This window comes from Rousettus aegyptiacus, unplaced genomic scaffold, assembly GCF_014176215.1.
Source record: "Rousettus aegyptiacus isolate mRouAeg1 unplaced genomic scaffold, mRouAeg1.p scaffold_m13_p_1, whole genome shotgun sequence".
NCBI lineage: Eukaryota > Metazoa > Chordata > Mammalia > Chiroptera > Pteropodidae > Rousettus > Rousettus aegyptiacus.
Window position 1 is genome coordinate 181,286,416 of NW_023416284.1, and position 20,862 is coordinate 181,307,277.

Here is a 20,862-nt window from a genome sequence, read left to right on the forward strand (position 1 = left end):
GAGAGCGCTCGGTCCCCTGCAGAGGGACGAAGCCTGGGACTCTGCAAGGCCGTTGGCCTCTCTGGGGAGCGTGAGCGGGCAGCAGGTCCACACGGTGGACGATGGCCGTAGAGGGTCATGCACAGGCGACCGTTGTCCTGCCCAGCCCCTCAGGCCCCGAGGCCGCCTCCCTCCCTCCCTCCCACTGTCCCAGCGAGCTTGGCTCAGAGTCAGATTCTGCCTGTGGTGATGGAAGCACTTCGGTCCCTGTCGCAGGCGGGGGCCTGGGGGTCAGCTTCCCCTCCCCCAACCCCGAGTCCCCTCCACCCGCCCCCCAAATCGCTCTGCCCGCCGGCACGGCATGGCTCCAGGGCGAGACCGCCCCCGCCTGAGGTCTCAGCCGCAGGAGACCGGTGGTGACCACGGGCCCGGGACCCTCTGGGCCCCGCCGTGGCTCTGCAGTGGCCCAGCCCCGAGCCCCCGGGGCCAGCCCCTCTGCTGCCCCCGCTGGCTGAGTGGGGGGACGCCCCAGGGGCCGAGTGGGTTCCGAGGCTTCGGGACTCACCGTCTCCCCAGGTTCTCTCCTCAGCCGCCTTTCGGCACCTGCCTCAGTCCCCGTGAACCGTTCCCACGAGACGGTACCCGGCGCGAAACCCACGTTTCCCGGCCTCCCCTCCCCGCCCCGCACTGCATTCTGGCCCCAGAATAAATGTAAAGGGACCAGTCAGCATTGGCTCAAAGCAGAGGACGGAGCAGATGCGTGAGACACGGGAGACTCTGCTCAGCCGTGGAAGCCGTGTTTCAGAAGGTCGGCAGAGAACCCGCCTCTGCTGGGCACGGTTCATGGGCTTCATCACGGAACCTGGTTCCTCCCGCCCCCTCCCCTCCCCTCCCCACCTCCTCCGGCCCCGCCCACTCAAAAGTGGCTGCTCCCACTTTTGCGAGCATGACTTACTTGGAGGCCCCTGGGGGCGATTCCACGTTATCTGGGGCCAAGGCCACGCAGGGCACAAGGAATAATGACCCTCACTGCGAAATCCCCATCCACCGCCCGTGGTTTCGGGGCCGTGAAGGGACCAGACCCGGGCGGCCGCAGGGCCCACGGTCCGCAGCAGAGGCCTGCCTCTCATCCTCGCTAGTGGCATGTGCAGCTGAAGGCGGTTACACAGAGGAACCAGAGGTCCGTGGAGAAGGGGGAGGGGCGGGCAGCAGAGGCGGAGGAAGGGGCGAGAGTTACTCGCTGACAGCATCATGGCTGAGCCACTGTGGCCGTCCCCACCCCGTGGCGAGGACGGGGCGCACCGGAGCGAGGTGGTGGCTGTGCTCCCACACTGGGAAGCGGGTGTGCGGGGGTCAAACCCAGACAGGACGGCCGAGCCGGCTGCCCAAGGCTGCAGAGACGCTGAAAGCCGTGATAGTGGGGGGGGGGGGTGTCGTTTTAAGAGGGTGAGGACATAGGAGGAAGCCCCCAGGTAGCCCCGTGGTCGGCCCCTCTCCTGCGAGATAAAGACACCCACCTCGAGGGGGGTCGGGTCGTGGTGATGATTCGATTATGCTAAAGCATTTAGAGCGTCTAACACAGGCCGGGCGTAAAGCCAGGGCTTCTCCCCCAACTGGACTGTTGCTGCTCCCAGCACAGCAGTGACCACACAGGAAGCAACTAAGGCATGGACGAAAACGGCCAGGAGGGACATGGGGGGCACTCCCTGGCTGCGCGTCCGCCTCGGGCAGCTCCTGCGCCTGTCGCCCCTGGACCCGCCTGTCCTCAGCCCTGAGGCCTGCAGCCACAGACCGTGCTGAGCAAGACCGGGCCCCACTCCGGCCTGAGCCCCAGGAGCCCACGTGCTCCCCGGCAACCCCCGCAAGGTCTCAAACCACAGCCGAGACCCCTCCGTGGCCCCCGCCCCCCGACGGGGGCGTGAAGGCTCCCCCATCACAGCGTCACTCGTCACTCTCGAGAGTCTGCAGGACCACCGCCTCCTCCCCCGCCTGCGGCTCCTGCTGGGAGACGCGCCCAGGAGAAGTCTCCCAAGGCCAGAGGGCAAAGTTCCCGCGGAGGAGATAGACTCCCGAGTTTGCCTGCCGTGCAAAGGCGCGTCGGGAGCAGCCTCCCCGCACCCGCGGGGACGGCAGGGAGGCCGCGAAGGAACGCGGCTACTTTCATAATTAACTTTACCTAATCTTAATAATCACATAATTGCGCGTATAATTATATGTAATCTCTAACGTAAGTATATGCAATTATGTATTTATAATAGCTTTTTATAATTTAGCATTTCGCTGATGAGCGCTCAGGTGAACACTTAAGCCTCTCGTCCTCGCGACACTCCGAAATGCAAAGACGGATCTCTGGTTTCTGGTCCTGTGCCGAGGGCGGAGGGGCGTGCCTCTCCCCGGCCTCGCACCTGACCTGCGCCCTTCACCTGCAGGTCATTTAACGGTTATAGGTGCCCGGCCGGCACTCTGGGCCCTGGACAGAAACTGGAATGAAAACAGGAAATTGAATGACCAGTGGTTGCTGAGTAAACGGGAAGGTTTTGTCCAGCTCGGGGCCCCGGCAGGCGTCGGGCACACACGTGAGCCATGGAGATGCCGTGAGGGGCGTGGAGCTCGCCAGCTGCACCCTCCACCCTACAGCGCGTGATGCAGAGTCCGGGGTTCCTGGTGGAGACGGCTGCCTCCTGGGCCCCGTGCACCTCGAGGGGCCGTTGTGAGGCCAGCAGGTCCCCCGGCCCCGCTCGCAGCCATGGCCAAGCAGCTCCGAACCTGGCGGGAGCCGGGTCCCCCCGGCCCGCAGACCGTGCGCCTCGCTTCCTCTCCTTCGCCCGCGCGCCCCCGGCCACGCGCCCCCCCCCCCCCGGGCACAGTGCTCGCCCTGTTTCCACGCGGCCCCAGGTCCGAGGACACGGACACCGGCTTCCTCAGCTCCGACACCACGGTGCTCTCCGCCTGCCGGTGCTCGGCGCGCACTTCGCTCTGGACTCTTTCCAGCTCAGCCGGCGGCGCGCGCCTTTTGGCCGCGGCCGGGTTTCAGCGCTTCCTCTCTCTGCCGCCCGGCTGGGGGTCCCGCGGAGCCTGCAGCCTTTCGGTCCCCACCCCCCCCCCAAGTCCTCCAAGCCGCTCCCCCTCGCACGCCCAGGCCTTGGAATGGCGCCGAGGCCAGAGGCCCACGAACCGATACACCGTCTATCTGAGCCATTAAAGTGTCACGGAGACAAGGAGGGAAGCCAGGTCCAGAAGGGCTCCCTAGAGGGGGTGAGAATGAACGCGTCTGAGACCCTCCAGGACGTCCCTGATCGAGACGCACCTGCTGCGAGCTGGTATCACGGGGCCGGTTCCCCTCGACGACTCGGCACCTCCATCGCGGCCCCCGCCCAGCTCCCAAAGCGCCCATTTCTCTGCGGACTCTGCCTTTGGCAGGGCGAGGAGGGAACGCACTTGACCTGGGATACCCTTGGCACTCAGACTTCAAGACCTGAGGCCGCCAGGGGGTGGCCTCGCCGCGAAGCCGTGAGAGGGCAGGTCCGGGCCACGAGGCCCCATGAGAACACGTTCCCCGGGAGGAGCCGGGGGTGTGGGGGGTGCTCCCGCTCCCCACTGACGCCCTCGCAGACGGGGGCGCGGCTTGGGCACGGAGCTTGGGGCAGAGGGGGGCTGACGGGCAGCACAGGACCTACAAGCGCGGACAGAGTCAGCCTGGGTGAGAAGAGCTAGGGGCGGAGGAGCAGCTGATCCTCGGGCGGCGGCGCTACTCACCGCGCAGGACCGGCCGCGCTTTCAGGAGGAGGCGAAAGGTCCAGAGACACGACTGTCTCGGTGCCGGGTGGGAAAGCCAGGGAGAAGCACGGTGCTTCCTGCCGCCCTCGAGCGCTCAGGTGGGGGCAGCAACAGGAAGGGCCCAGGACCTCGCCGGCCCTCCACTGCGGTGGCCCGGATGCTCTGGCTTCTCGGGACTCCCTGCCAAGGAAGCAGCTCGCGGAGCCCCCCAGGCCCCTGACTCTGCCGCCCCAGGAACGTCACAGTCTCCCTCCCCCACGCGGGCCCCGCTCTGGCGCTGAACACCGCAGTGAGCAAACCAACCCTACGGAGGCGGCGGCAGGAAATGGTCAGTCCCTTACACACGCGACAGGGCAGATGGCGGTCAGCGCTGCGGGGCCACCTGAGGGGGACCCTGGGGGGCCAGGCTGACCTTTCTCGGGGGGCCCGGAGACGGACCTCTCCAGCGGCACTGCAAGATGCTCGTGAAGCGGGGCGTGACCTCGGTGAACACGACCGTGAGGATGCGGCCTCTCCCCGCGCCGGGCACCGGGGGACGGCAGCGGCCCAGGGCCGGGAGCCCCCCTGGGAGGCGGCGTTGCTGCTGTGCGGAGACCAAGGTGCAGCAGGCTCGGCGGGGTGACGAGTCGGGCTCAGGGCTCTGCCGGAGCCGTGGTGGGCGGGGGACTAGAAGGCGGAGGGGCGACTGAGATCTGCACTCTGAGCGGCTGGGGACGGACTTGCTGTTGAGTGAGTTGGGAAGCTGGGGGGAGGGGCGGGCGGTGGAGGCACCAGGGTCTTGGGTTCCAATGCATCCGTCTGGGGCGGGCGGGGAGCCGAGCCGGAGGCGGATGGGTCCCACCTCGCCCTGGCCTCGCTCTGCCCGCCTTTGGCCGCCCCCACCACTCTACCCGCCTCCCTCCCGGCTCGTCTCTGCCAGACCCCGCCTGCCGTTGTCCTCACCCTTTCCCGCTCGGTCTCCAGGAGAGCTGTCCCCACCTCGGTCAGGTACCTGGGTGTCAGACTTCCCTGGGCCCGGGTGCGCAGCGGCTCGGGACTGGCGAGCACCCTTGGCACCCGGACTTTGTCCCCTGAACGCCACCTCCCCGGCGTGTGTCCCGCCAGGAGGCCGCTGCCCCCGCCAAGCACCGTGAGACGTTCTTCGGGACGACGACGACGCTGGATCCACGGAGCGTTTCTGCCTGACCCCCGGCTCGCCATCCGGGGGGAGGGGGCAGCCTAAACTCCTCTGGGGGGCACGCGGGAAAAGAGGGTGGGCGCGGCGTCCGTCTGGACTCTAAATCCTGACTTAGACACCCCGAACGTGAGAAAAAAACGTTTTGAAACAGTTGTAGAAATCTGAATCTAGACGGTATCGCATGACACGAAGAAAATAAGAATTTGGATAGTTGTGAGAATTACATCGTGATTATGTTTCTAAGATGTCCTTTATAAAACACACCTCAGTCTTTATAAAACACACCTCATGATAATTGGAGATGGTATTTCATGACAAACAGTGCCTGGACTCACTTTATAAACTTTCAGCAATCAATCAATTAATAATAATCTAGTAACTGCCAATTTGATAAAAGATTTAAAGTTAAATCTGGGTGCCATGGACATAGGGAATCTTTACTCTGTTCTCTCTGCTCTTACATGTTTTTAAGTGTTTCATAATAAAAAGTGAGAGGAAACAGGCTCGCCCTTCCTCAGAGAATGAGTCCAAAGTCAAGGGCACTCCCCAAGCACCTTCGTCCTGAGGCATCCGCTAGCTTCTCCAGGGGCGCGTTTAGATGGTCTTACGTCGACAGGCTCCTGGGGAATACGGTGGAAGACATTGTCACAAATACTTGGATTGCTTCTTTTGTCTCTTTTCTGGTGTGTGTGTGGAGAGACTCTTCTGTGATGTGACCACTGCTGACCCTCAAGCTAGACCCAGCCAGACCCGGGCCGGAACAGAGACCACCTCCCGTAATACCCTCGGAGACCGTCCGAGTGACCCGCCCCCTGTGCCCAGACGCACTGGCTCCTGGGACAGACCTCTGCCCAGCCCCGGGCAAGCGCGGCAGGCGCTTCCCCGCCATCTGGGGTGGGTCAGGCCCCGGCACCCCTGCCTCGTCCCGTACGACCCCTTCGCGTCGGCCACGTGGTCCGGAGGACACGCATGTCACCTTGCTGCCGCCCAAGACGCGCCCCTTAGGTAAGTTCCTTGAATAAACGCTCGACGTAACGATGCCGCCGTCAGCCTCCTTCTCGGGTCTCTCGGTCCCAGAAAGTCGTCGTGCCGCCCACAGCCCGCAGGACGCGGCTTGCGCCAGTATCGGCAAATGTCTGTCTTTCCACAACCCGGGCGACACCAGGAGTTTTCGCCAAGGGAACATCGCGGAAATCCCGCCACGTCGGAAATCGGTTCGGAATGGTCGCGTCCTCAAGCCCATTACATTTTTATTTTTTTAAATTTTAAAAGCAACATTAAGAAATTACCGATCTCGTTAGGAACGTTTAAACCGAAGTTTAAAATCCACTTAAGATAAATACCCATTCTAAATTTTCATCTTCTTAATGGCTTCTCTTACCTTCCCCTCATTGAAATATAATTAGGCTTATTTTCATAATTCAGATTCATTACCCACAGGGAAATACATATATTATGATTTTTAAAAGGACAAAAGCATTAAGATGCTAAAACTCACTTCCCAAACTAGGTTTTAGGGACAGAAATGTGAAGGAGAAACCATCCTGGAATTTATAACAACAAAACAAAACTTTTTTTCCACACAAGACATTGCTTCTTTCTGTCAGCCAAGGGGCCCACAGGACACTTATCTTTGTATTTTCCAAAACAGGACCAACTTCCTTGCTAGAGTGACTTTTAACTGTGGAGGGCGATGCATAAATTGTTCATTAAACCTCTCTCAAACTCGTGATAATCAAGGTCACCAGCTAGGTCTTAATTATCCTACATCAGTTGATTCAAGTGAAACGTCTTACTAGTGTTTTTGAGAAGGTAATGTACTGACCCCATGATGCTGCTGGGCAAGAATACGGAGTGGAAACGTGATTATAAGATAAACTGCAAATTTTTTTTTTAGCCTAAGTCTGTCTCATGCAATACTAAATGAAAGACAGAGTTATTCTAAAGCATGAACCATGCAATTTCTGGGACTTTGCTCACACTAAAAATTAATTCGCTGTTTATGTGAAACTTCGATTGAACCCGGAGCCCTGAATTTTTATTCGTGACACCTGGCAGTCTGAGTCCTTATCAGCTCAGCAGTCACCATGGCAACAGGCACCAGCGAGGCTCTAGGGAGGCGGCTCCGGAGGGCTGGACCCGAATGGCCGGGGTGGCACAGTGGGCAGTCAGTCCCGTGGGCTGCCGTCCGCGTCGCCCCGTGAAACCCTGACAGCCCTCTGGCGAGACGGACGTCTGCTCCCCATTCTGCGGATGACCGGAGGGAAGCCAGTGGCTTCCCCAGGTCACACAGACCGGCCGGAGCGGGGTCGCTGGCCCAGCTGCTGCCGCCTGGAACTCCCTGCTGGCCTCGTCAACGTGCACAGCTCATGTCCCTGAGAACCCTCGCGGCCGTTCAGTGAGGAGCCTGCGCTTCGGACGCCCCCAAGAAGTCATGTTACCAGGGTTTGTCTGAGCTCCACCTACTCAGGGGGCGATGCCGGGAGCGGGCACCATGACGGCCAGCCCCGGGAGCCCTGAGGCCGGGAAAACAGAGGCGCCGGCTGCCGTGACGTGGCCTCGGGGCCCCCCACGCAGCTCCGGCTGTGAGGCTGATGAGTGCGGGGCCCGAGCAGAGGCAGGAGCTCCATTCTCCAGAGCATGAGCCCTGGCGAGGGTGGGTGACCCCTCCCAGGCCGGGGGAGGGAACAATGGAAGGACACGAAGGCAGATGGAGAAGGGGGTTGGGGGGAGTCAGGGAAGGAGGGAGAGCCAGCATTTATGGAGCACTTACTGTATGCGGGCAGTGAGCTAGGCTGCTCACACACAACGCATTTACTCGGCCGCACAGGCCGCCTGGGGGAGTCTGACTCCACGCAGACGCAGAGACCGAGGCTCACACAGGTGTGTGTCGTGACTTGCCTGGGGTCTCCGGTTTGTGTCCTTCCAGGACCCAGGCCGCCTGGGGGGCACGACCCCAGGCTTCTTCCCTCAACCTCCAGCTGCCTTGCAGTCTCCGTCACCCCTTCCTACCTACGACCCCCAAGCCGCTCACTGCTGCCCCCCGGAGGCCTCGCAAGGACCATGGTGCTGTTCTTCGGCATGTTTTCTTCTTCCGTGTCAGTTAAGCACTGCGCTCGGGCAGGCCCGGCTCCGTGCGACACCTTCGCCGTTCTTAGCATGTGTTCTCGTCCTAACGTGTTTGAAATCGGGGCCTCTTACTATCCACGGCGTGCCTCAGTTTAATTGCATCATTTCTATTTTTTTTTCTCTTAGAGTGATGCATCTTGCAATCCATGACAGCTTAGAGTCTACGAAATACAGACATTAAAGGAAAAAGCAAACAGACGTCGTTTAGAGGGGCCGTATCTGAAATGCGGCCGTGAGTTTGGAAGTGCTGGGGGCTGCGGGAGGCAGGGAAGGGTGGCCAGGCGGAGGCCAGGGGCTGCCGCCTCAGCGGGCCCCCTCTGTGCGCCCGTCAGTGTGGACACGGGGTGCTATGCCTTCACCAAGAGCCACGGAACAGTTCCCCACATTTCTGTCTTCTCCCGTCCTTATGTTTATATTATTATATCTTTCCTTTAAACCATTCTATAATAAAGAACTAGAATACCTTTCTAGTGAACTTACGGATATGCTTAGAGAAGCGTTTTATGTTACCGATTCTTAATTTTAAAAGCAGATGGGTAGAATGATTTGTGTTTCCCGTCCAAAATAGAATGCAAACCTAGTAAGTCACTGTGTTTACTGTTGTCTTGAAATGGTTCTTCCCTCTGTGGCGATGTCTCGGCTGGGTGACTTTGTGCCGTGCCCCAGGACATTTGGCCATACTGGAGACTGTTTTGGTTGTCACAACTTGGGGGGGGGCTGGGGATCAGTTGCTACCAGCTTCACAAGTGGGGGCCGGGGGTGTGACTGAATGCCCGACGACGCACAGAACACCCCCATGACAAAGACCTCCCCAGCCCCAAGTGTCAACAGTGTGGAGGCCGAGAAACCAGCCCCACAGCCATTGACGGTGAGAACAGACAAACCCGGTCTGCACGCGGCGTCCGGGCGGGTTCGGGGCCACACCTGCCCAGCCCGGGTTCAGTCCTGCCTCCTCACGTCCCAGCTGTGAGGCTTGGGACGAGTTATCTGACCTCGCTCTGCCTTAGTTTCCTCATCCGTAGCGGTTCCCAGATATCAAGGAACTAACACACGTAAAGGACCCGGGGTAATGCCCGACGCATTTTACGCATTATTGCTTTTCTCCCCCTTCACTTTGTCAGAGCGCGTAAATGTTCATGGCGGAACCGACCTGGGCCTTTGTCTGTTTTCAAAGAATACGAGATGAGGATGCTTCCCAAGGGGAAAACGCCTCGCTTACATTAGTCAACATTCTCTACTTGAAGCTCTAGAAAATCCTCAAGCCAACGTATTCCAGAGTTACTGGTGATACTGATTCATTCTCTGAAGATTCGTTTTTGAAATCCAGGGTGCGGGGAGCCTTTGGGAAAGATTATCTACATTCTGAACATTTTCCACTGTCCTAGTACAAAACATCTGGATATGACGTGCCTCACGATGCGGGTTTTTAAAAGATTCAAGTTTGATAATTATAGAGAAATTACGAAAACCATTAATTAGCCTCTTAGTCTCTTCTGCATAAATAACACATTTCAGCACCACACATCAGACTAGCAGAAACGCAGAAACTTCTCTATAGGACTGCAAACCCCTCCAGCAGGATTCCTCTGCCATTTCTCCCATGCGCTGGGTCCTGCTCACCCCTCGTACTGTTCACTGTTCAAAACATAGGGCCGATGAGGTCAAAGGTAAGGGTTCAAAGCACAAGTGGGCGCGTTGGCCTGGCTCCAGCCATGGCCGATATGATGATTAGTTTTATGTGTTAACTTGGCTACCACTATAGCACCCAGTTATTTAATCCAGGTGTTGCTGTGAAGGTTCTTTGTAGATGTGGAGATATATATATGGTGTTCTTTGGAGAACCTGGCTGATAGGACTGGCCACGCCAGGCCCGGTTTGAAGACCGTGACTGACCAAGGGCGAGATGATGCACATTCATCCTCGCTGTGGGGCCATGCAGATTCTTGCATAAAGAGCATTTATGCCTCTTGACCTCCGAGAACACCAGCTTGTCCCTTAAAATCCCTCAGAGCCACAAACTCCTTTGAACACCACCGGAGTGACATGGGGCGGAGACAAAGACAAAGGAAAAGGTTCCAAAGAGCGTCTCTAGGGAAGCCCGCTCCAAATCGGAATGAACCCGGGCACAGGGGGAACGGGGAAAGAAGGAAAGAAGGAAAGAAGGAAAAAAGGGGAAGCCCAAGACGTTCCGTGCTAGCTCTCCGCTCAGACCCCCGCGAGGGAGATGCGAGCTGTGCGTCCCCGGCATGAGAACCCCGCAGCAGAAGGATGGGAATATCAGCATCGACATTCATACGCTTGCTACTCACATGGAAGGGCTTCCGTGAGAGTTACTAATATTTTTAACGAAGCTCTACGTGCCAAGCGCTACAGCAAGGCATTTACAGGCCAGTACGTAACGGACCAGGCTCTCTGATCGGGAGGTCGGTCCTCAGCGATAGGCCATTTCATCTCCAGATAACATCAGTAAAATCCTGAGTGTCCGGGACAACCTGCCCTCTCTCCCCCTCCTTCCGCCTCTGCCCAGTGTCCAGGCGGAGCCGGACCGGACAAGGAGACGGAGAAAGCGGGCGCCTGCCAGCGCACGTCCCGGGGCAGCGAGCCTGGCTTTCCACTCGCTCGGGGTCACCTGCGCCTCTTGCCGGCTTCAGCAGTCACGTTTGTCATGCCGACTGCGTGCCGATCCCAGTCCTCCCTTTCCCCTGCGTAAAAGAATCAGGGACAAACAGGTGACATGTTTGAATTCGAAGGATTCCCCGGGTCATTTGCGATGCTGCAGTCACCCGGCTCTAGTCTCCGAGAACGCGCTCTTACGGGCCATGCTTCCTGCTCTCTCCCAAGTCACAGACTTAGAGATCTGCTGCCGCCTCATTTCAGAATGTCGGCCCCTGTCGCAGTTCAGGTGGCTGCTCTCTCTGAAACAACCGCCTCCAGCCCGGGGGCCTGGCAAGGGCAAGATGCAGGCCACCGGATGACCCCTGCCACGAGCGGGCGCGGGACTGTTCAGCGTGCTCCCTGTCCGGCCGCCGCGGTTGGAGCTAGGCTGACGAAGTCACGATAAATCGAGCGATTTTACAAGGGAGAACTCGTCCCATGGATGGGTGCGGCTTCCTCTGCAACGCTGACCTTCCTGGTCCTTCCTGAAGAAAGTGAGCCAGCAGTGACAGAGATCGAAACCCGCACCTAATCGGATACGGCGGAGGTGAAGAAGCCATTAATGAAAAGTGGCTGATTTTCCCTGGGACTAGATTAACAAGCACCGCAGCCCCAAGGGAGATGTCGAAGTACCAAAAGAAAAGGAAATCACAGGAACTAATTTACTTTTTTTTTTTTTTCCTTCAGTCTTATTTTTATTCAAAGAGAGCTTCGGGTTAAAAATAGAACACAGAAGTAAGAAAGTCATTTGTAACAACCAGGAAAGATGGTTTTCTGTTTCTTTTCTGAGCCACTCTGGTTTCTCGGGCTGTCACCTAAATTCCCCTGCTCAGCCAGGGTGCCAGAAACGGGGAGGCGGGTGCCCAGCCACTGTCCTCTGTAGCAGGGCTTCTCAAACTTCAGGCGGCCTCGCGGTCACCTAGAGATGGTGTTACAATGGGGATTCTCAGGTCCGAGTGCTGGCAGGGGTCCGGATCTGCATTTTTAATGCATTTTAACACCTCTGGGGTGACCGGAGGCCGACCTAGGGGAGAGGGGCAGGTGGATTAACTGCCACCAGCTGGGGCCCTGCGCCCTGTTCTCAGCTCTTTAAATACATCGGCTCCAAACGGTCCGACAGGAAGGCCGCAGACAATCAGTTAGACTTGGTCACTATTCACCCATAATTCTTCCCCTATGTCCACTGTCCTTACGTGACCTATCTAGGTTCACGTGCCTTAGCCTGCTGTCCCCAGTCTGAGCCTTTGAAGACTCATCACAATGTGTTTTCTCCTCCAGGAAGCCCTCCTGGCCTAGCAAGCCTGGACAGGTGGCTCTCCTCTATCCACCCAATACACACTCCTATATACTGTACCTAATAGATAACCAGTAGGTGCATTGGTTATCTATTGCTGTGTGACAAACATACCCCAAACCTTAATGGCTCCGAACAAGAAGAAACATTTATACTCTCTGACAGTTGCTGGAGCTGGGAATTCAGGACTGATGTGATGGAGAGGGTCTGGCTTGGGGTCTCTCGGGAGGTTGGAGTCTCCGGAGGCTCTTCCTCCCTGGCGGCCGCTCGCGTGGCTGGCCAGCAAGTGCCAGCTGTCGGCTGCAGACCCCAGGTCCTCTTCTCACGGGCCTCTCTCGGGCAGTCTGAATGTCCTCATGATGTGGACTGGTTTTCCCCGGGACGAGAGAGGCGAGGGGGACGTGGGGGAGGGCGCAGCAGAAGCTGCACGTCCTACGGCCTCGTCTCAGAAGGCGCGTAGCATCATCTCCACCGCTCGGTTTACCGGAAGAGAATCGCTAAGTCCCGCCCACATTCGAAAGCGAGAGGAGTTAGGGTCTATTTTTTGCAGGGATGATTGCCAAAGACATGTTTAAATTTACCACGCCGCAATAGATTGTACTTTTCAAGCCCGGCTGTAACAATATCCCCTATCCCCCGAGCTCTTCTAGAACATAGTTGTTCCCCCATTGGGAGGCAGAATAAAATTCCCCTCCCTCTGATTTGGGGTGGGGGGGGGCGTGCTTCTGAAGCCCTGCACAACCTGCTAAGAAATCCTCCCGCCTGAGGCTGCCACGCCGCGAGCCAGCCCAGGCTACATGTAGGGTGCTCCAGCTGACAGCCCAGCTGAGGTCCCAGCCAGCAGCCAGCGCTGAGTAGACACCTGCCGTCGACTCCAGCCTCTAGCTCGGGAGGCTTTCCGCTGAGAACCAGACATCCAGGAGCAGAGTCCAGCCCTTCCCACTGGGCCCTGTTCAGATTCGTGACCCAGAAAACCCGTAAGCATAACAGATGGCGGTTCTAAGCCACTGAGTTTTGGGGTAATTTGTTACATAGCATTTAGTAACACATATTGTGTTATAATTGTCTATTTATGTTATCTCTTTCTCTCTTTTTCTTTTCCCATTAGATTATTAGACTGTAAACTCCTCTAGGGCGTAGGGCTGTATCTTAACTCCTTTTTATAAAGCTGGCATCGAGCAAAGCGCCCGGCATGTAATATACATTCAATAAATATCTGTTAAGTAAATAATGAATGAATAAGAGTGTGTGGAATTTTGCAGGCACAGTTCCCTTTGTCTGGGATTCACAAGGCTCTCTGGTTGCAAGTCCTGTAGCGAGGTTACCTTTGTCTACCTGTCCAGCTCAGACTCACATCTCCCTGCCCCCCGTAGGGTTGTGGAATTTGCATCCCGCCCTTCTTTTGACTTAAATTCTCCCCGAAAGCATTTAATCGGGGACTCACTCTGCCGCTATGCAAAGACGAGCCTACTGTTGACAGAAATAAACAGTAATAATGAGCACATAAGTGGGTGTGACCTCAAAGTCAAGATGTATTTAGGTTTAACTTTGAGTCCAGTTGTTAAATGTTTGGAAAACAAGTTCACACTCTCGAGATGATTTTATCTTCTCCATTCTACATGCACAGGCTGGAAGATGAGTTTTAAAATTAAAACTTTTCTCAGTTGCATTCGGAGGATATGAATACATTTCATCTTCATCTTAATAAACATATACAAAGGGGCCTGGTGTGTTTATTAACATTTTGTCCATCTTTTTACATAAATGTGGAATATATTTTAAACATCTGAAATTTGAGAAAATGGACTCTAAGTTGGTCTGGGTAAAAGTTTCAAACTTTGCATTCTCAAAATGTCCTTCAGTTGGTCCAGCACTTCTACTTGTCATTTTAATGGATTTAATAATAACGAATGCCTATAATTTAATATTCATATTTTGATATGAATATTAATTGAGTGATATGAATATTTAATATTCTATTCTACAGCTGGCTCCAGCCTTGCAGGTACTTTGGTCACTTCTTAACCCCCCACCAAAAGCCTCTCCTTCCTTCTATATTTATCTGCAAAGACAATTATCTAGAAATAGCACTCAGTTCTCATTATCTCATTACTCATGATTAAGTGTAACTTTCCCAAATTTTACGGGTGCTAATTAAATCTAAAAAAGCAAGCAAAATGCCAATCAAAGCTGATCTACAGTTGTTTGTCATCAGCAGCTGTTGAGAAACCGCTCCCTCAAATTCAAAATATTTTTATGTGCTATGGGTGTCACGCATAGTAGATGCATTCTCTGACATGGTTGATAAAAGGCAGGATTTTATTTCCAGAATTAAACACGTATTTGTAGTGGCCTTAAGCTCTGATGACTTTTCATTCCTGTCTTTTCCCCCTGTTGCGTTACTTCATATAAGAATAATTTCTGCCACAGTTAAAAAAAAAACAGAATCGTGCCCCACATCTGAAAGATTATGAAGTTTATCAACACACTTGTGTGACATCATTGATTAATAAGCGCTAGGGAGACACAGCCGGCGGCCTCGGCCCCACGTCACGGCTGGACGGGCCAGTTCGAGGCTCTCCTCCTGGACGCTCCGTGCAGTGGCGACTTGTCCTGGGTCCCTGATGCGCTGCCCCTTCCGCCCCTGTCCGCCCCGCCCCCTCCAGGCGGCCACACCGCACGGAGTGAGTGTGCACGTCCCGCTGGCTCGGGTCCCCTGCCGAGCCGCCCTTCCGGCCAGACCCCAGGACCTCGGCCCACGGAGCCGAATGTCCAGGACCGACCGCGGGGCAGGAGGGGCGTCACCTTTCACCTGCTTCCTGCGCTAACTTTGGCGGTAAGTCATGCGCCATCAACCACCACTGTGAGGGACGTCTTAAGGTCAAACGCACCAAAGAGCATCACTCTCTGGCCGAGGACCAGGGAGGGCAGAGGCGGAGGAAGCAAGCGCAGCTCACCACATTGCACACTTAAAATTTCATTTGGCCTATTTCTCCTCCAGAGGTCTCCAACAGGCGTGGAAGGAAGACGAACCAGAAAAATACCTGATTTTAAAGCCAGAAGCGATAGCATTTTCAGGAGGAAAAAAAAAAAAATGTCCTATTGGCAGAAGACAAAAAATAAAAACAAATTGAAGATAAATCGGCTTTTTGAGACATAGAGGGTAAAAGCCATCGCAAGAGTTAAAATTGCGACGGCGGTTACACCACAGGCGCCGACGTGAAATCCCAGCTCCTCCCCGGCCGCCTCGTCAAAACAGGGCATCAGAACAGTCCTTCGGGACTCGCGGTTCCGGGACGAGGTGCGGTGACACTTCTTGTTCCGTTTACTGCAGGGCAATTTATACAGAGGGAACATGAGAAGCTTCCAAGAGAGGGAGCGAAGGCAGCAGGGCCAGCCCGGGATTTGGGGAGACAGGCGGCGGGGTCCCCGGTGCGCACGCATATTCTTTCCGACTCCCCAGACGAGGGGTGTGCAGGTGCTGGCAACCTGAGGCCAGTGGGGTGAAGAAAAGCTTATCCTCTGCGGGTCAAGGACCAGGGAAAGGGCAGTTGTACAAGACACAAAGCCTTCAGACACTAACCGCCCTACCCCGTGGAAGAAGATGTGGCCCGACCCGACCATCAGTGACCGCCGGGGATGCAGCTGGGGTGGGGGTGGGGGAACCGCTTTCAGGTTGTCATGAGGCCTCTACCTCCAACTCTCCGGCCTGCTGGGCAGTGTCCAAGCACGCTGATTGGGGAGCGGGAACTTTCACCATCCTCCAGCGGTAACGAGCTGCCCTACCGGACGCGACCTGGCCCCCTCCGCCCCGCCAGAGTGGTGAGTCTGGACGTGCACCTTTGCCCCACAGAACCAGGCACCCTCCCTCCCCCTCCCTCCCTCCAGGTACACCGGGGAACCTGAATGTCCACCCCTTCTTCCCGCTCATTCAGTGTCCCTGGAAATCTGCTGAAACAGATCTGGACCGCGGTCAGTCTCACGACACAATACCCACCGCGTGCAGGCGTGAGTGAAAATCACGGTGCGTACCAAGGGCCAGGAGGGTCTCGACTTTGACGAGAAAAGACCAGTGACACATGCCGGCGCCGAGAGGACACAGACGTCCCTCTTACCTAACAAGAATTTCAAAGTGGCCGCCATCGAAATGCTTCGACGAGCGATGGAGAACGAACACCCTCCAAGGAAGCCGAAGGCAGAAAGCTTCGGCAAGGAAGCAGAGGAGGAGGAGAGTCGAGCGGAAATTTTAAAACGGAAAAAGCAATAACCAAAGTAGGAAACTCAGTGGATGGGCTGGGCGGCTAGAGAGGACAGAGGAAAAAATAAGTGACTCAAAGTCAGAACCAGAGAAATTAGCCAGTCCGAGGCAGAGAGAGAAGGGGCTGGAAGGTGGACCTTCTAGGAACCCTGGTGAATATTCCAAGGAATTCCTCGGTTCCCAGAAAATATGAAGCTGTTATCTAGTCACTATTCCCAATGCAGATGTGAATTTAAGAGACTTGTGTTTCCACGAAATATGTGTAGGCTGAGTCGGTCTCTCTTTTGCAAAGAAAACTGGGCAATCTAGTACTGATTCTAGAAATCCTCTGGAGGCAAAATTGCTAGAATGCCTTTTGCCGCTTAAAAGTGGCCATGGCATCAGACGCCGACGAGGTGGGGGCCTCTCTTGCTCGCAGTGTGCTGGTGTGTGCCTATCCGGACCCTGCCGAACACAGGGCGGGTCACGCGGGCAGATGCCAGGGCCCTGGGCCATGCCACAAAGATGCTATAGATCTGGGTAAACACAGACAATGGGAAGATAAAACGAGTATCATGCAATGAATTCATTCCGCCGACAAATATATCTCCGAGTCCCGCTAGGTGCAAAGCATGCTCTGTGCGGCTGAGACAGGTGTCTGAAGTCTAGACAGAGGCTCCTGAAATAGGTAAGGTGGGGGGGCATGCCGGGTGGGGGCTGGAGAGGCATGACGGTAAACGACCAGCATAAAACATTAGATAAGTTAGTGTGTTTGAAAGGGAAACTCCTCTGGTAAACATAAGGAAGGGCAGAACGGTCCAAGCAGCGGGGACAGAGTGGCAGCTGAATGTGGAGCACGGGGGACGGAAAGTCACTGAGAGCGAAGGTGGCGCCCCCTGGGAGAGAGAGGAGGGCCCTCGGGGAGCCGCGAGGGGACAGCGATGAACTCCGAGCCCCAGGTTGAACGCCCGGCGATGCGGGTGCCCCTGGGAAGGGGCAGGAACCCCCGTCTGCAAGCCTGACCAGGAGCCAAAGACTGGGAGTCGACCGCCGATGCCTCGGGGGTTTCTGTCTTGAGGGTTTCTGTCTTTCGTATTTGTGGAGGAGGAAAAAGAACGAGGACTGAGAAGGCAGCGGCGATCACGCCCCTGCACAATCTCGTTCGCATCGGGGGGGTAGGCCGAGTTCCGGTTCCACTCAGACAGTCAGAGCTGGCTTAAAAACAGGTTTTCTAAAACCCAAGTATATGTTTTACATTTCCGTCTTTATCTTTTATATACCAAGCACACGAACACACCGTATTACTAAAAAGTAAATTGCTCAATATTCGGACCAACCTTTCAAGACATTCCAGTGTGTTCTTGTGTTTATCACCTCTGTGGTTTGCTTCCTGTTCTTTCGTAACTTGAACTCCTTTGTTTTTAACGGCTCAGTGCCCCTCCCCACAGTATCATCTGCAGATCTGCAGGTCTTTCCCACCCCCCCCCCACAACACTCACAAAATCCAGTAAGACATACAACGACTTCTATTTCCATAGGTCAAATCTGAATTCACTTAAAACAGCAATAATGCCTGTGATGAGCAACTTGGTGGAAAAAATAACTATCATTCATCAGTTGGATTTTCAAGATTCGTGGCTACAAAAAAAATTTAGAAGAAATGGAAAATAATTATACACGCTCAAAAAGAAACTATTTGGTGCCGATTAAATAAAGAATTCTTTTCCAAAGTATTTACATAAGGCACAAAAAATTAATTTGAATTCCACCAATTCATAATTTATAACCATTCAAACAGCAGCCGGGATGGAATGTGCAGCCGCCCTCAGGAAGGAGTTGAGAATCCGATGGGCGCTGTAATCAGAACCACCGCTGGGATCGTAAGCAAAGTGCGAGAACGGATACTGCGAAGGTGACCGTGACCTCGGGCTGCCGGTGCCTGGGAGGGAGGCATGCATCCAGCGAGGATCACTGGCCCTGTCCAGGAAACAGAAATGCAAACCAAATGGAAAAGCTGGGCCGCCCATAAATCAGCTCGAAGCCTGGCGACAGGAGGTCGGAAGGGGCTAGAAGGAGATGCGTTCCCCACCCCTGAGTTCCCTCGCTCCAGAGAACCGCTGAGCAGAGAGGCTCCAGGAAGTGAGGGCCACCCCCTCCTCTGCAGCACAGGGACCAACCCCCGAGCTCACACCATTCCTCTAATTGCCTGTGATGCATCCGGTCCACGGGCTGGACAGATGGGTTTGATCACCTGCCACTTATGAGGAAAGGGTCGCCAACACACTAGAAAATGTTTTCGCAAGTTTAACTGTAAAATATGTTAGTGATGCTCACAAACGCACAGAGAGGATGGACTCTTTGTTTCCTTTGTCCCTCATCTTGACGGTCGGCACCCAGTCTTAGACCCAGTGAGGAGCTTGGACCAGCGGAATGAAACATGGGGGGTCGCGGGGCACAGGCCAGGGGACATCCAGAGCCGCTGGAGCAGACAGGACGGGGCTAGCGCTGGCTTCGGAGGCCGCTCGGGGGGTGAGACCCCATGGAGGGTCAGAGGCCAAGCCTCCGTTCGCCGAGTGAACGAATGGAGACAATCGAGGCAGAGATACACGGGAAGGGTCGGAGACCAGACGGGACGTGTTGGAGCACAGAGATGCCAGCGGGCAGGGCACGGGAGTGGCGTGTTCGAATCCCCAGGCGACGGGCAGAAGCCTAGGCACCAGCTGAGGCAAGAATGGAGGGAGCTCCGGGGGAGCAGCCCTGGGCTCCTGAGCAGGCCCGGCCAGCGGGGGCCCTGCAGGCCGCCCGCGTGTCTGACGAGTGGAACATCTGTGGCCTGTCTGCTCTGTGTAGAGGCCGTGGCAGAAGGCCGCCGGCCCCTTTTCTCACTCACTGTGCCTCAGAGGAACTGCCCGAGACTTATTTAACTCTCAGGCCAGCAACATGCGGACATGCGGAGTGCCTGCAACTGGAGGCCAGAATTCTCCCGGGAAAGTGTCATATTTCAAGTCAGAGATTTTCAAAACCCTGCCTTTGTCGGCTGGCCGACCTGTTCCGCAAGCTCTCCTTAGACAGAGTGAGTTAAAGGCGACTGGGCCTGCTGACTGCCATTTCGAAAAACCAGTTCCCATCCAGCTTGATATGAACTAACCATCATTCCTTTGGCGAGGCCACAACTATGCCCTTTACACAATATTTTGAATGTTGATTTAAATCCCCAAAGGGAACATCCAGACACTTCTCATTTCTACAGCCCCGAGTGCAATTTGCATAGTATTAAATGAATCTTCATAATGTGGCATCGTACACTCATGATCCTATTGAATTTATGACCCTACTCCTCTGTTCTCCAGAGCGCTGCATTTCTAACCTGCAGCTTAGTTTGCGAATGTCATCGCAGGCCGGGGGTTCCACACGTCTGCACGTTGAGACGTTTGCACAACCCAATGGGCTCATCCGAGCCGGTCTCGAGCTCCTGGAGCTGAGGGCTCCTGCCTTCTTTCCCCGACTCTTTGCACACGCCAGAAGGTGCAGAGTTTACATCCATCCACGGCGACAGCGGCTGGGGACGGCATGGAGCCAGCCTGGGTCTGCAGAGAGGATGCCTCGCTGGGGTCTGTGTCTCTCACGCACAGGAAGGAGCAAAAGCGAATTTTAAACCCACAGTCACTTCCTTCTGACCCTCAAACATCCTGGGCTTTCTGTCCGGGGGTCAAGCACACACGTGAAGCACGGAGGGGCTCACAGGGGCTGAGTCTGCTCACTCGAATCACCAGATAGGGCGACCGTCTCCCCTCCGAGCAGCAGCAAAACCCCGCGCGGCCTTCTGGACTTCTCATCGGTGCGGCCCGGTGGCTTTCCAGCAGCACCCCCACTCGCTCCCGTTGCCCCGCGTGCGAAAGCTCCAGAAAGGCTCGGGCAGCTCGAGTCTGGTCCCCACTCTCTCTTAGGTTGATTTTCCCCCAGGCTCCGCCCCCTGCCCTGGCTTCCGCCGGCTCCCCTGCCGCCTCGTCCCACCTGCCGACCCTGTTCTCACGCTGCACCCGCTCACGGCCCAGGCTTGCCCGGCGCTTTTCCCTGGAGCTCCCCATGGCTCTGGCCTGACTTTGCATGTCGGCCGTGGAAGATGCACGGGGGGCGGGGGGAGACGCACGAGCAGGGGCGCACCCCGGGAGAGCGCGGTCATCCCCTGGGGAGCCACGGGGCGGGGGGGTGGGGGGGGAGCGGACAGGCCACTGAAGGGCGACGCGGGGGCCCTAGTACCTGGGGCCGGAAGCGGGGTTCCAGTCACCTGCGGGCGCCCCGCCACGAGAGCCCCGTGCTGGGACGTGGCGACAGCAGCTGCTCAGTAAATGTGTCCTGAGCCGACCTGAAGGGCGTCCCGCTGAGTGCGCTGGCCACATGTTTGGGGTGCAGGAGGCGGTGGCTGGGGGGGGGTGAGTAGGGGTGGGGGTGGAGAAGGCTGTTGATAAGCCCAATGCGATGCTCTAAACCCACCCAAGTTCCGGACAAAGGCCTTTGCGGGCATCTGCCCGGAGGCCTGGCCATGCGCATGTGCACCCCCATGAAGGCGCCTGGCTGCACCCCAACATGCTCTCCAATCTTGCCTCTAGTTGG

General features: G+C 56.2%; 1 protein-coding gene across 1 annotated transcript in view; it reads right to left on the bottom strand.

Annotated features, from left to right (window-relative positions):
• The window catches only part of AGPAT4 (1-acylglycerol-3-phosphate O-acyltransferase 4), an 87,719-nt gene that overhangs the window by 21,948 nt on the left and 44,909 nt on the right, over positions 1 to 20,862 (bottom strand). The window lies entirely within an intron of this gene.